Source organism: Cupressus sempervirens, chromosome 7 (genome assembly GCF_028749045.1).
Source record: "Cupressus sempervirens isolate cs-2001-9-10 chromosome 7, ASM2874904v1, whole genome shotgun sequence".
Lineage (NCBI taxonomy): Eukaryota > Viridiplantae > Streptophyta > Pinopsida > Cupressales > Cupressaceae > Cupressus > Cupressus sempervirens.
In genome coordinates this window covers 47,700,779-47,717,688 of record NC_143124.1, presented here as the reverse complement: position 1 = coordinate 47,717,688, position 16,910 = coordinate 47,700,779, and positions in this window count along the sequence as shown.

Genomic DNA, 16,910 nt, shown 5'->3' with positions numbered 1-16,910 from the left:
AGACTAGACATGATCCATTATCCGTCAACACTAGGAGATACTCTAAGACTCATACTTTGTTTAGATTTTTAACTAAATTCAAAGGTTTTGGGGGTTCAAAATGATGTTTAGAGGACTCAAAATGGTGATGATACTGATCGGATGTGTGATATGGACAATTCCTATGATGCAAAAGGGTATTCTGGGTGCAAGATGTAGTTTTGGGTCAAGTGCAGAAAAGGGAGGTCTAGAGGCTCCTAGATGAAGTTTTGGGGTCCTAAAGTGCAGTTCGGAGGCCCAAAATGGTCATGCAGGTACCCAAGTGTGCCCTAATAGTGCCAAGTGCACCCTAATAGTAACAACTATGTCATTGACACACTTGGAGCTAGTTTGGGTGCAGTTGGTAGTTTCTAGGTGCAGTTGGTAAGCTAGGAAGAATGTTTGTTGATTCTAAGGGGTATGGTTACCAAACTGACATGCCAGGAAGCTAGGATGATGGGGTTGATGTTAGGATGGGTTGGGAGATGAAAAATGAAGGTTATGATGTATATAATTATTTCTTAAGTGAATGTGATGATGATTAGGTGTTGTAGAATGCAGATCTGGGCAAGCTAGTGCAAGGGGAGCTAACGAGGTACCTAAGGACACTGTTGAAGCCACAAAATGTTATTTGGAACCCAAAACTGGATCTTAGGACCACCAAGTGTGCCAAAATAGTGTAGACTACATAAAAGATGCAATTGGGGCCCAGTTGGGCGCAATTGGTAGTTTCTAGGTGCAGTTGGTAAGTTGGGCTGAAACTGAGGCAATTTTGGAAGCTATGGTTTTAGGATTGATTTCACAAAGAGGTAAATGGTAGAGGACAGTGTTAGGGCTAGTTTGGATGCTCAAAATTATGAATAGGACACCTAGAATGATGGATAAAGTGGTCAAGATGATGAATAGGTATGCAAAGATGCAAGGCAGTGAATGCAAAGTGCTGATTCTGAGATGGGAATGCAAAAACTAAGGAAAGTAAAACTGAACCTAAATGGATGCAATATGAAAAGTAATAGATACTAAATGAGGAATAAAAGGTGCAATATGAAGTCTATATGATGTAAGAATGAAGCCTAGACTAGGGTGAATGCAAGTGAAATCTATGCAAGTGTGAGATCTACGTTTTGCCAAGCACATTTAAGAGCACAAGTCACCATATTTTCCAAGGTTCGAGTGTGTTGAATCAATGTTTGCAAAGTTTGATAAAAGTTGAATTTTTTTGGCAATGTGTGATGTTTCGAAAATTTCAAATGATATCCAATTTGTAAATTTAAAAGTTTGGCTTTTATCTTGATTATGTTTTACACACATGCAGGACACATTAAGACAAGAATAGTTGTTGTAAAAAGTTAACAAACACACCACAACCTAGGCTTTTAGGATTGTATCCACTGAATTCCTACTTGAACCAAAGTTCAGCCACACTTATATAGAGCGAACAACCTAGGATCTTGGCACCACAGGCTCCCCCTTAGAGTGCACTCACTTCTCGAGGCTACCAAGATCTGCTTCCCAAGGGGCATGACTTCCCAAGGGACTGTTGCCTCTACTAAGGACCGCGAGAATGTAGGATGTCTTCATGGGCATGGGTGACCCCTTGAACTAGTGGATAGAAAGGATTTTGGCCACTAAAACATGGTTTTTAGTAAGGGCATTCTGTTCGGCAAGTGAATGGTAAACTTCTGCAGAAGGTCTTCTAGCCCCAAGAACTGAGGTTTGACACACCACAAGGGTACTGGAGGAGAGCTATCATGTAGCAATACCGCCAACATAGTTTTCACCATAATCAAATTTTATATAGTGGCTGGATTGTTGACTTGGCTTTGGCCTATTACCGCTCTGAGGCCATCCCCTAGCATACCGAATATCGAGTATCTTGGTCCAAGGCAGGCCTCCTATAGAAGTTACACGAATTTCTCTTACACCCAAGATCCACGAATGCCAAGGGGAGAGGATACGTCCAATGTATCTCCTAGGGATTTAACATTGTAGACACACTAGGTAGAAAAGAAAAAGGTTCTTTTTAAGCACCAAACGAAATGTTATCTAATCTAGGAAATCCGCACACATGGTTTTGAAAGACACACAAAGTCTTCGACAACGTCCTGCAAAGCACACATTAGTAGTTTGTTATGATCATGTCTTCATCCAACAATCACCACATGCTGAAAATAGACCATTAGTAACACAAAATCACCTAATCTATGTCCTAAACAGTGATAGGAACCTTAGATGCAAATTTTGATTGATGCATGTGCTTACTGTGAACCTAGGTGTGCTCTGACAGTGCAGATTGCTCCCCAGAAGGCCAAAATGGCTTTGAACATCCCCAAGTGTGCCCAGATAGTGCAAACTATGTCAATGATGTAGTTGGGGCCAGTTGGGCACAATTGGTAGTTTTAGGGCGTAGTTGGAAAGCCAGGTGCAGAGTGTGGGGAAATGGTGCCTAAACAACAACCAAAAATTGAAAATTTCAAAACTACACTCCCAAGTGCGCCCAAATAGTGCAAACTGTGTCAATGACATAGTTGGGGCCTAGTTCGGCACAGTTGGTAAGTCAAAAACAATAGAAGGAGGTTTTGGTGGCTTCTGGGCTCCTAAAACTGCTCCTAGGGGTCCCAAGTGCGCCCTAACAGAGCAGAGTGCACCCTAGGATAGCAAGCTAATAGAATGCATTGAAAAAGAGCATATAAGCATTTTAATAGACCCCCTAATTAATCTAGGTGTGAAAAGTAAGAGTAGATAGTCATTATACCCTTCCAAGTGAGCTCCTTCCTTGCACCTACAAGCACAAAACAAGAAAACCCAAGTTAGATATGCATGTTCACGTCAGGTTCACCAAATGTAGGACCAGAAAATGGGTTAAATGCATAACATACTATGAGAAAATCACAAAACTCAATATTCATATGTTAGCACCCACTAGTCTACCATGAAAGCCAAACTAATCAAAAGAAAGCAAGCATAATTAAAAACTCCCTTTTCTGTTTGTAGCTCCCATGTCCTTCTTTCTTCTCCAAATGATCGTAGCTCCAAAGATGCCTATAGTGCACACAAGATTGAAGTAGAAGCCTATGATATGGATAATGCCATGAGAATACTAGAAGTGTGATTTTAGTGTGAGAGCAAGAAGTGTAGATGCAAAGAAGTGGAGATTCAAAGACTCAAAGATTTGGATTTTCAAAACTTAAGCATTCAAATTCAAGGACCGAAAGACCCAAAATGAGAGAAAGAGTGTCCAATTTATAATCAACACTCAAGGTGAGAGCATTGGATTTTTCACCCATAGACATGCGATGTGGCAAGAGACTCCTTTGAGAATCCATGACGCATATGACCAAATATGCCAATTGTGAGATTCTATGACACATGCAAGTCAAACTTGGCTAAATGTGGAAGAGAATCTATGATGTGTCATAAGAGACCTCAACCCACTTAAAGCCAAGAATCTATGACAAAGAAGCCAAATAGAGACATGCGTAAGAGAATAAGAATATTTGATTATGAGAAGTCTTATCCAAGTGTCGAAGGAGAATCCACGAGGTTTCATATCCAACTGTCATGAGGATGCAATATTTTATGGAATATTTGAATTAAAAATCCTCTTATTCGACAAAATAAGAATTAGTAGAAAATGGAATTAATGATGAAAAATAGAACTTAGGAAATTGTAAATTTCCATGGTTTGTAGATAATGAATCAATTCATTAATAAAATTAATTAATTGAGGATGGTAATTAGGAAGAATAATTAGAAAGAAAAGGATTAGATTATGGGTTATTTAATCCTATAGAGAAAATTAGCAGATGATTGGCCAAATTGATTGAATGAATGTGACAGTATCCTTTGATGAAAATTTAATGATGATATAGATTGAATAAGATGATGACCAATAGATCAAAGCCATGATCAGATTGATTGATTGAAGTTGATAACATGCCAAGGAAACATGACATGAATTGGTTGATATGTAACATTTTACAAACATTGTAAATGCTACAGGATTGAAATTGATTGATAAGGTTTGATCATAATAACATCGATGAAAATTGTCAATGTTATTAAAATGGTTGATGATGCCATGATCTGATATTGAAAGTCTCAACAATGTCAAAGATTGAATGACATGAATAATTGTTTGACTTGGCACTAAGAGCCATGACAGTACTAAGGTCAGATTGATAAGATTGATAAGATTGATAGGTTTCCAAGGCACTGAAAGCCACAACAATGCCTAGGAGTGGATAAATGATGATTGATTTGAGATGTTTGATATGTTTCAGGTTGATTAGGACTAATTTCAGGTGAGTCTAGGTTGATTTCGGGTGATTTCGAGTTGATTTGAGGTGATTCCGAGTTGATTTGGGGTGATTTTGAGTTGATTTGATATGATTTCGAGTTGATTTGAAATTGATGTGAAAGGGGATACCAATGACGAAATATGGTCAATTTGGCCAAGAGATCAAAGTTAGTAGAATGAGAAAATGGGACAAATTAGTATGGAGAAGTGATGATACCGTAGATGCGAACCATTTTTGAGTGTCTACAACTGGATATTTTTGTGCTGATCTCTTCCTTTAAGTCTTTTTATTCTTCACTTTGAACTCCACTAGAGTTTTCATTTACTCCATCCATCTACATGATTCAATGAGATTTCATCTTCCTTATAAAGACATTTGAAGACTTAGGGTTAGACATGGATCTATGATCCATATTGAATCTTTGATTCTCGCTCATTCCTTGCACTTTTATCATTGGTTGCATGCCTTCTCCATTTTTCTTATTGGCTGCATGTAGATTGCATAGGAAATATAAATGATTTGATCTTATCACTTAAATCCTTCAAGATTCATCATATTTCGGCCATGAAAATAGTTTACATCTAAATTTGTGAAGTTACAAACTCATAGGCTGATTCTAAGTTGCTCGGCACTTACTACTTCCTGGTGCTCAAAACCTTCTATAACTTGGCTCCTGTATCGTTCCTATCTTGCTCGGCATTGTTTATGACTTGACACCTAAATATTGCTTGATACTTGGATCATGCTTGGCACCTATAGTCACTTGACATTTGATCTTCACTTGGCACCTGAATACTGCTCGACACCTGAAGATCACTCAGCACCTGATGGCTTTCCTGACTCAACACATGCTATGGCTCGACATACATAATTTACTCTTCTTTAATGTAGAAATTGGTTAAGTGTGTTCGCACTCAAGTGTCAAAACCATTCTTACTCTAACAATCTCCCCCTTTGACATGAGTATCAAAAATACTTAACTAAGCATTATTTATCTAATCTTATGAGTACGTTCACTGATCTGCTTGGTATATATACAGAGGTTTTAAAAAATTTGATCAAAATGTTGTAACTTACAATATGTACCTCAAAATTATTATAACTCCCCCTAAGTTGATCATGCCTTGTCATGTCATAAATTCTAATTTCTTGTGCCATTATGCCTAATGTTCTCTTTAATATATCTTCACAATATTCATAATATTATCTCCCCCTTTAGAATATTATCTACCACTTTTGATACAGATGTCAAAGGATCCTAAATAGTAATGCCATGTTTGGCTAAAAATGTCTTATTTACCTCAAGGAGTATTTGAAGAGCTGCATCCCAATTATTTAAGGCAATATCCAATGACTTTTGTTGGATTGCAAGCTCTGTTGCTAGATCAACTAGTCCTTCATGTGTAGAAATATTTGGTTCCTTCTTCAGAACTATTTTTGCACACATTTGCTCCTTGTGTAATAATTCCAAGTGAGGAGTGATGGATGCTTGGATTTGCATCAGCTTTTCTTTGATAGTGGCCTCTTCTGTTTATAATGCAGCTAATTTCCTCTAATTGTGAAGTGTTTGAGCAAATTGCTTTTCAGTTTGTGTAGGATCTAAGGGTAGTTTCTTGGTGGAAAGCTTTAATTTACTCTCAAGGTTCAAAATTTTTGGATTTATTTCTTGTGTGAACCTGGAAAAATCACACAATTTTCTATAAAGGGAAAATATGTTCCCTAATACAGCCTTTACATTTTTCAATTTCTTAGCTAGGTCAACCTATCCCAAAATTATGTTTATAGCTATTTTCTGGTTGAATTTTCCTATAAACTTATTTTCTAACCATTCCATTAGTTTAACATTAGTATCATGGTCTTCATTATTCACTTGGTCAACTATATCAGATAGTTGCTCAAGTATTGGCTTGTTTGCATCTAGAGGTTGAAGGTTGAAAGCATCCATGAATATATCCTATATCTCATTCATTGCCTGTTGCCTCCTTCTCTTATCCAATGCACTCTGCATTTCACTCATCTTTTCCTCATTTAGAGTGCTTGAATCATAATAGGGTATTTTAATTTCTTCATCAAGCTTAGGAATACCATAATGAATGGTCCTAGCTACCCTAGTAGAACTTGAACTTGGTGTACTAATATGTAAGGTCATTGTTTTAGTACTTAGCTTATGACTAGGTTTTGTGGGAGTTCCTATTTTTGGTAATTCAACCAAATTTTGTATTGCAGACTCCTCTTTGTCTTGTGTTTCTTCTTTGTCCTCTTCTTCTCTCTTGGCTTCTTCTTGTGTCACTACTGTTGGAGGTATACTCATTGACTAAACTATTATCCATGTGACTACCTCTGTCATTGCACTCAGCTCCTAATGACCTTGAATGGCTATTCTTGGTGGTGATGGAGGTGGTAGAAATGTAAGCCCAGTAGTTTGAATGATTTGAGGTGGTTCTTGTGGTGACACCTTGGCTTCTTTAAGTTTTTCTACTGACTTTTGGAGATTATCGACACTGACCAATATAGGACTTGTACACAATTGTGCTTGTAGAGTTGGTTGGTCAAGGATCTTAGTAAGATCCTCTGAAGTTAATGGATTGATGTTTTGACAAGTGGTGCCAACAACATCCTTAATCTTTATGATCTTTGCAAGTGTGGTAGTAGAGTGAGGTAGGCTAGGAGGTGAAAGTTGTGTGTCTTGTACACCTTTCTGTTCATTAATACCTTTGTCTTCATCTTTTCCTTCCTCGTCTCTTTCTTTCTTATTTTCCTATTCTTCAACCTTTTTCTCTTCTTTTGTCTTCTCTTCTCTCCTCTTCCTTCTTTCCTTAGGTTTAGCAGCAACATCCTCTTTGTATTCCTCTTCAAAAACATCTTCAGTTGTCTTGTACAAGTTTTTCCAAACTCTTGTAGTTCTTTGTACAACTTCTTCAATTTCATTTTGTAGGATGGAGAATGCCCTATATTTAGGTGTAAACTTTTTACTATGTTGTTTGACTGCTTGAGTTACCTATTCCTTTGTTAAACTAGGCAATAGGTTTGCTAGGGTTGATTCTCTCATCTCTTTCTCCATCATTAGATAGAAATGCCATCTATCTTCTATAGTTTTAGACAATTCCTTTGGAAATTATCCATCTAGTTCAAGAGGTGTATACTTGAACTATGCCATTAATGCATAGACTGATTCTTCTATGCTATTTTGTTCCTCTCTACTAAACTTATTGAAATCAATCTTTTTCATTTCACTTAAGTCTCCATTCCTAATCTTCTCACATAATATATCAAATGAAGATTTAGGAGGATGAATTACCCTTTCAATCTGATCTTCTTCATCAATATCAGGTTGGGCCACATATCTTTTCCTTTTCTTTGGCTCTTCCTATGCCTTTTTGATTGTGTTCTTCTTCTTTGTGGCTTCCTCTTTGGCCTTTTGCGTGGATGCCTTTGTTGTAGCTCTAGTTGTTGGCTTCTTGGGTATTTGCATGATAGCTTTCTTTGGTGAAGGCTGAGAAGCAGGAGGTGTCTTTGTCTTTCTTTTGATGACTTTGCCTTTGATGGGTGCTTCCTTGGTTTCTACTTCCTTGACACTCTCATCTTTCTCTTCACCTTGACTTTATGATAATTCAAGTGGCTCTTCTTTTGGCTCACCTTCTTCTTCTCCTTCACTAATCTGTTCTACTTCACCCATTGCACTTGATTCCTCAATACCAAATTTCTTCTTTATCTGCTTTACTAGCTTGTCCTTCTTCTTGACTGGTATGGTTGTCTTGAGTTCTATAACAACTCTTGATTTGATAGTGTCAAATGTTTCAAATGCCTTGGTAGATTTGTCCATTTCCTCTGCAAGTAATGTTGTGATGGCTGCAGAAGCTTGGTCAACCTAAGATCATATCCCTTGACTGCTATGGTTGTCTTGAGTTCTATAACAACTCTTGATTTGATAGTGTCAAATGTTTCAAATGCCTTGGTAGATTTGTCCATTTCCTCTGCAAGTAATGTTGTGATGGCTGCAGAAGCTTGGTCAACATCAAGATCATATCCCAATGGCCTAAGCCATCTTGTTCTTGGAAGGACTACTTGAATGTAAGTATAATCAATATCAACAAGAAAACATATGTCATTTTGATTCTTTTCTACTAGTGAAACTGGTATTCTCATTCTTTTCTTCATTGTATTTTTGAAATCATCAAAATAGATAGACATTTGATCATCAAAGATATCTCCCATTTGTGCAATGAAATCATTAATTTGATCAATAATGGTTCTATTTCGACTCCAATTAATTTTTCCAAATGAAGGGAATTCATTCATTACATAGAAGAACATAAAAACCAACACTAAACCAAATTTACACTATGCTCCCTTGGATTTTGTAATAGCTCCAAGATTTTCCTTGATCTATTACAACAAGAGCTTTGCAAGGTCATAGGTGTGGTCTTTCTTTACAAGCTTATATACCACATCCACTGCTATGTAGGGTACACTATTTAACCTGCTGGATTGATAAAACTTATGTGATATGATCCTTGTAGAAAAGTCTAGAAGGAGATCAGTTATGGTGTCTATAGTTATGCCTCTATTGTTCCACTTTGCTAGTGTTTTCTTCTCTATTGTTTCCTTCTTTTCACTTCTTAATGTCTTGGGCTGATCTAGGGTTGGAAAACCTATAACCCTATGAACCATTTTCCTAGTAATCTTGAATGGTCCTTGTTCTAACCAGAATGCTCCATCATGGATTTTGCTGAGTATTATGCGCATCCACTAAATTTTTAATACGATTGGAAAAACTAGGCCTTTGGTTAAACCCTTCTTTTCTATGGCAGAAAAATTATCTTTTAGGATACCATTTTCATAGAGTTTGTCATAGGAATTAAAGATTTCCAAATCTCCTATGGCTCCTATTTTACAATTATAACACTTTTGCACATCCTAAAGCATAACAAGTTTTTCAAGGATGGTAGATAGGGCACCAGCGGGATCGCTTTTGTATGCAACTTCTGGTATAGGTCTAATCTCAAGTTGCTTAACCTTGTCACTAACAAGTTGAATCTCATGGCTTACTATCTCTTAGGTTGTCTTATAACTAGATGCCATTTATAACTAAACTAGGGTTTAATGATTAAAGAAAACTTTACAAACTGTAAAACTCGGCACCAGAAAGAAATACCTGGATAAATGCTTAGATCGCTTGAGTAGATGTTGAATCACTAGTTGAAAGCTTTAAAATCACTCAGTTATGCTCAAGGTAATTGCTCTTTGTTTGAATGTCTCAGGAATGAATCAAATTTTACTTTTAAGTGACAAAAGAAACTTTGCATTTAATGTATTTTAGTACCTACACCTATCACTTAGCTTCCAAATGTTTTTCAACTTGGCATCCACTCAGTAGCTATACTTACTCAACATCTACTTATTTTGTTAATACGTTGGCATCCAAAGACAACTCAGCATCATCTTTCAAGTTTAGTCTTAGCATCTTGTCTAATGCAAATTTATACTTTGCAGTGCTTCTTCATGGTTTATAGCTGATGTGTGATACTTCCTTATGTATCAGCCCTATAGGCTTATTTTGTGATTATTTAGATGAGAAATGATCACTTGACCTCATGGGTGAAGTGACCCTTTCATAGGATGTACTTGATCCATCCTTTTTCTACCATGTATTCTTCATGTTTGTTCTTATGTGTTCCACATCAATCTTTTCTTTGCCATTATTTACTTCAATCTTGGGTGCCTTGGCCTTTGTTGGACAATTTTTGCCAACATCTCCAATTTTCAAGAAACTGAAGCAAGTAGTCTAGTTCAACCATCTTTTATAGTTCCCCTTGAAATGTGTTCTTATGCAATTCTGGGGTATATATCCATACTCTTGACAATAGTGAAAACTTTACCTAGTGTTGTAATCCCAATGGTAGTGACCTTCATTCTCTTTTGCTAGTTGATTTGATGTCCACATAGGCTTTGATCTACATTCAAATACCCTATGTCCATATTTCTTGCAATTATGACAATGTCCATTAAATCTTTGTGTCCTTGGGACTTTGGATCTTCAATCTTGTGTTATATGTCCTTGCATGTTGCATTTGTGACAGTAACTCTTGTTTTTGGATGTGTTTTGCTGATTGATCCTTCTACTCCTGCAAAAATTAGTAGTATGTCCTTTTTTATTACAATAATGACAAATGGGTTTAGAATCCTTACCTTTGTCACTTCTTTGCTCAACACTCTTTGATGATTCACCAACTTCAATGCTGTTGTATCCAAGTCCTGATGTATCACGGGAAGATCTTGGGGATTTCAACAACTGTTCAAAGTACTTTATGGCTTTTCTTGACTTGTTGAGATTCTCTTCTATCTCTTTTTCTCTGTTCAATTCATTTTGCAGTTGTTCATTTTACATCCTCAAAGTAGAGATCCCAATATCTTTCATATTAAGTTCATGATGAAGGTTCATCATTTGGGCAAGTGTATCCATCTGCATGTTTGAGATCCTTGTTAATTTAGTACATTTTTCTTCCAGTTTGTTTGCAAGATTCCTTTTTTCATCTTCCATCATGACTCTATCCTCAACTACTCTTTTCTTTTGTTCAGTGATTTCACATATCATTATGGCCTGTGATTCATGTTCTATCTTGAGAGATCTTATCTCATTTGCTTGAGCTTTGTTTTTCTCCATCAGTTCTGTTATGGCTGCATCAAACTCTTTAGTGTCTTCATTGGAAAACACTTGTGTGGTATCAATCTCCATGTAGTGTATATCATTTTCAGCTATGGATATCTCCTTTCTTCTTTTCAAACATTTTCTTAATTCCACTCTAGCTTCCTCTACTTTTTGTAGAGTGAGATGCACATCTATCACTTGGTTCTCAATGATCTTTCCAAGTTTGAAAACTTCCATCTTTAGATTTTTCCTCCAAGCTATTAGGCTCCTTCTTGAGAGAACAATGCTCTAAAACCAATTGTTGTAATATCTTATTGGAAAGAATGCTTCTGAGAAGGGGGGTGGGGGGTGAATCAGAAGTACTAGCTTTTGACCTATTTTAAATCCTTAATAACATATCTTTGAAATGAACTTGCATGCATATAAACATTAAGCAATCATGAGAAACAAATATGCATCACCACATAAGACTTGAGATTTTGGTAACCTAGAAACCCTCTAGGAATAAGAAGGTAAAACTGGGGTGGGGATGATACCCACAAAATCATTGCAGTAATAATGTTTGACTACTTCTAATGATCTTCCCTATTAAAGCCCTACCTTGTTAAAGGATTTGCATTGTATCAATAGTGACCTGGTTAAAGGATTTACAAACACTTTACATGAAGTGTTACCCTATCAAAGGATTTAATCGTCTATTTGAAGGATCTACAAAATAGCTGTTAAGCCAACCTATCATCATAGAATTTCCTTTCTAATAAAATGGATAAGGAGTATTAGGTATAATAAATCTAATAGCTTACAATCCTTGATTTTTGAATACAGACACTTGATTTGCTTTCTTCTAGCCTTGATCCTCTGAGATCTGATACTCATTTTTATCCCCTACTTTGTTCTGATTAACTGGATATTTTAGTGCTAATCTCTTCCTTTAAGTCTTTTTATTCTTCACTTTGAACTCCACTAGAGTTTTCGTTTACTCCTTCATCCATCTACATGATTCAATGAGATTTCATCTTCCTTATAAAGACATTCGAAGACTTAGGATTAGACATGGATCTACGATCCATATGGAATCTTTGATTCTTGCTCATTCCTTGCACTTTTATCATTGGTTGCATGCCTTCTCCATTTTTCTTGTTGGCTACATGTAGATTGCATAGGAAATATAAATGATTTGATCTTATCACTTGAATCCTTCGAGATTCATCATATGTTGGACATGAAAATGGTTTACATCTAAATTTGTGAAGTTACAAACTCATATGTTGATTCTGAGTTACTCAACACTTATTGCTTCCTGATGCTCAACACCTTCTGTAATTCAGCTCATGTATCGTTCCTATCTTGCTCGGCATTTTTAATGACTTGGCACCTGAATATTTCTCAGTACTTGGATCATGCTCGACACTTGTAGTCACTCGACATTTGATCTTCACTTGACACTTGAATACTACTTGGCACCTGATAGCTTTCCTGAATTGGCACACACTGTGGCTCAACATACATAGTGTACTTGGCTTTAATGTAGAAAGTGGTTAAGTGTGTTGGCATTCAAGTGTCAAAACCATTCTTAGTCTAACACAAACTGTTGATATCTTCACCAAACCATTTCCCAAGGATGCTTTTGAATATCTTAGAGGCAAGTTGGGGGTAATGCCCCTAACTCAAGCAGTTTAAACCAACAAAGAAGCTGCCCTGCATCTGTAGACACCTAAAAATCTTTAGAAAATAAAGTATTTTTATTTTCTGAAAAAGTCCTGATGACATCATCATTTATTTATTAATTAATTATTTAATTAATTAATTAATTTTTATGCCATTAAATCCCTTTATCTTAATTAAAAATATTTAATTAAGAAATCCCTCCCAAAAATGTTTAAATCTTATTTAAACATTATTTCCTTATTTATTAATTATTTAATTAATAAATTGACCAAAAATTCTAAAATAAATAAAAAATTTATTTTTTGCCCAAAACTTGGCCAATTTCCTTATGACCAATAACCTCTTCCAAAATCTTCTAATCCTTCTTTAATTTCGATTAAAGGCTAATCTCATCATTTCCTACCCCTAACCCCAACTCAAAATATTTAATTAAAATTAAATATTAATCCTCATGTTTATTAAAAAAAATTTAATAAATATCTCCTCAACCCAAACCCTTGAAATAAATAAAACTTTATTTATTTCCTAAAAATCTAATTTATCCTCATCCTAAGAAGTTCTAGACTCTTCTAGAAAGTCTTCATCCTCACCCTAAGAAGTTCTAGACTCTTCTAGAAAGTCTTCATCCTCATCCTAGGAAATTCTAGACTATTCTAGAAAGTCTTTATCCTCATCCAAAATCTAGACTCTTCTAGAAGATGTCTTTAAACCTAATCCTAATCCCCTCCTAACCTTGTCACATTCCCTAAACATGGGTTAAGACTTACTAACCCAAGCCAAAGTTAACAAATATCTCCTCCTTCACCCACCCTCATTAAATGCCATCCACTTGCCTATCCTTAAGCTAATCCTAAACCATCCTAATCCATCCTCTAATCATTTGCACAAGCCTAAGCAAGCTTAGAACCTTCCTAATCAAGTCCAAGTCGAATTTGCTCTCATCACCCTCAAAATATCTCAACCATAAAACTTTATGAAGTCCACTAGGTCATAAATGACTCTTACAAGCCCTTTTATTGCTCTTACAAGTCATTATGAGGGTCTTTATGAAGATTTTATCTCTTGAGCCTCCTTTGTTGACTCATCCTTGCCCTTTCCTCCATCCTCTCACCATGTGACATGTGTCACTCTTTGATTGGTTGTAAGGAAGCACAATCCATGTGCTCTCCTCTCATGCAATCTGAGCCCTCCATAAGCTTTTTCCCATCCTTGCATCTTAGCCCTCAATCCCTCAAGCCTCTTGCCTATAAATTGGATCCTTCCCCTTTGCAAAATAACACAATCCATGAAGTAAAGTTATAATGCTATTTTGAGAGCCAAATCCATACTAAAGCCATCTATCCACACCAAAAATCCACAATCATCCATTGAAGCCTTTGGAAGCATATTGAGCATACATCCTATCTTTTTAGACAAAGCTACTCAACAAGAGAGCTTCTCATTGAGAGAGCCCATTAATGGCTCATATTTTCAATTGAGAGCTCATCTTAGTCTATCTTGAAGTTTATGAATTTTTTTTAGTTTGTAGAAGCTTTATTTAAATTTGGTTTCTATTAGCATACTAACATTGCTCATATACATTTTGGCACGCCCGGTGGGACCCCGCATGGGTCATCTTCATTAGCTTTTTTAGTCAAGTTTTGTATGTCATTTGCTGATTTTGGCTAATTTTTCTTGTTTTTGTGATTGGTAGGATTGTATAAATTGGTTTTGTAGGTCTACATGAGCATGAAGAAGACAAAGGAACTCATAGTCAATCTCATAGTGTTTGCAGATTTTTCAAGCTTATAGGTGGAGAAAGCACTTGGGATTATTCTTCCTCTTCTTGTCTATGTTCTTCTTATTCCATCTACTTCTTCTTCTTCTTCTTGTGGGAGATCTTGGCCATTTTTTTTTAAGGAAGCAAAATCATACACACTTCTTTTTAGTGCTTAAAATGAACCCCCAAATCATACTTAAATTCATTGAAAAATTAAAAATTTGCAAAAAAGAAAAAATCTTTTAACAAGTGAAACTAAACCAATATAATCATTTGCATCCTTGCAACATCAAGGTTTTAGATGCATTCATGCAAAATTAGGAACACTTCATTTTTGGGAATTTAAAAAGAACTTCAAGTTTCCATTTCAAAAGGTTCAAAATCAACACTAAGTGCACACTAAAGTTCTTTTAAAAAATCTCATGAAAACTAAGAGTCCTAAATGGTTGCCAAAATTGTCCTAAAAAGCTTTGTTATTCCAAACAAATGTCTTGTTGCAAAATCTTGAATGTTTCTTAGGTTTTTCATGCATCAAAACAATCTAGGAATATCATTTTTGGGCTTAAAACATGCAAACTAGCACACAAAATCTTGAATGAAAAGCAAAGTCCAAAGAGTCATTTTCACTTTTGAGTCCAAAACAATCTTGAATGATCTAAGGTTAAAACAAAGCACTTCAAAGTTCTTAAAACAACACACAAAATCTCAATCTTGAATGCTCAAAGGAAAAAACTTGAATGTTTAATCACTTGTCTTTGAATGCATGTTGCTAAAATCACTCTTGAATGCCATGGATTAAAATCAAATTTTTCTTGAATGCACCTTAATCTCGCTCACACTTCATTTGGGCATAAAAATGGGACAAATCTTGACGTGGAGGGCCTCTAGGTGCGCGCTTGAAATCGAATCTCACACACCTTTGTTTTGGGCTTAAAATAAACTCACACTCAATCTTGAATGCCTTAAAGAAAAATCAATCGATACTTGACATGGAGGGCCTCCGGGCGCACGGGTTTACCTTCTTGTTGACCCTAACTCTTCTTCTTGTTCGCATTCTTCGATCAATTTTATTTTTGTCGACGCTTCAAAGTTGGAATAAACATTGTATCTTAAACATGAGTGCTTGCAAAGTCTAGATCAGAAAACTTAAGCATCAGTTGGTAAAAGAACAAGCATGCTTTTTAGCCCAAGATCATCCAAGTCTTCTCTCCCCTTGTCGTCTTTCGAGGCCATCTTGGGTGCATAAGATTAGGATCCAAAATCTTGTCTTAGCTTTTTAGGAGGCCTGCTTGGGGATTTCATCACCCCTTGGGACGACCTCAACTCCAGCATTCCGACAGAGTATAAAAATCGGGAGGTGAATCCAAAGACACCTCTCTTGGAATCAAGATTTTGTCACTCGGGCTAAGCCTCAAGGAACTTTATACCCTTGAGAAGTGAAAGAGGAGAAGTGGGTTACCGCTCCTCTCGGCTGTGTGACATCTTTTTGATTTCATCTACGGATTTGGGCCTCACGTACCTTGTGTATATCGAGGACTCCCTAGCTAAACCAAATTTCATCCTTGTAGAAAGCTTCCTAGGATGTTGGTGTGTTTGACGTGCTTGCTCAAAAATTTTGTCTTCTTGTTTGTTCATAGCTTTTGAATGAATGTTTTCCAATTTTGGTCGAAATCTCAGAAAAGTAGAAATCTCCCAGCTCAAGGCATACTTAGCGTAGTCACTGCCTTATCAGAAAATCATCCAAGCTCCCCCGTTGCAACCAAATCTCTCTAGTGCTTTGCCTTAGAACAATCCCAAATCCAAAGTCCATCCAAAGCATCCCCCCAGCTAGCTAGCAACCCAATCCAAAATCGCCCAAGCCTTTAAAGAGTTGTTGTCACTTTGCCAAAATTTGCTATCCAATCAATCTATCCTACCAATCAACCAATCTCACCAAGGTTATCCCTCTGACAGAGCATTGTCTAGGGTAATCTAGCTTTGTCACTTGTTATCCCTCATCACCTTGAGCTAAAGGTTGGGATCCACAAGTGGTCACTCTCGTATCATGCCCATAGGATCATTAGTCTATCCTCAAGTTGACACAGCCACCACCGAATCCTGCACATAGGAAAGCAAAACTCTCACTTTTTGATAGCATACCCTTGAAGTCTTCCATCCACAAGAAAGCCAAAAATCTCCAGCCAATCCTCCTTAGGTCTGTCATACAGCTTTGACTCTCCTTAGGAAATCTTTCATCAGCCAATCCAAAATCTGTGCTTAATCCAAATCCAACCATGAGCTTCCGTGTTCATCCATACGCAAGACCCCATCCCCATCAAACTCATCATCAAAGCATGAAGTACCAATCCTATCATGATGTGTTTGGTCGCATTGTCCTTGCTCCCGCCACCTCCTATTCCAATGATGATGAAAATCTTGTTGACTATGACGAGTATATTGAAAGCCTTAGAAACATTCCCCCAAGCATCCCCCAAAATCCAAGAGTTATTCCAAACTATCTAGTCATGCCATCCGA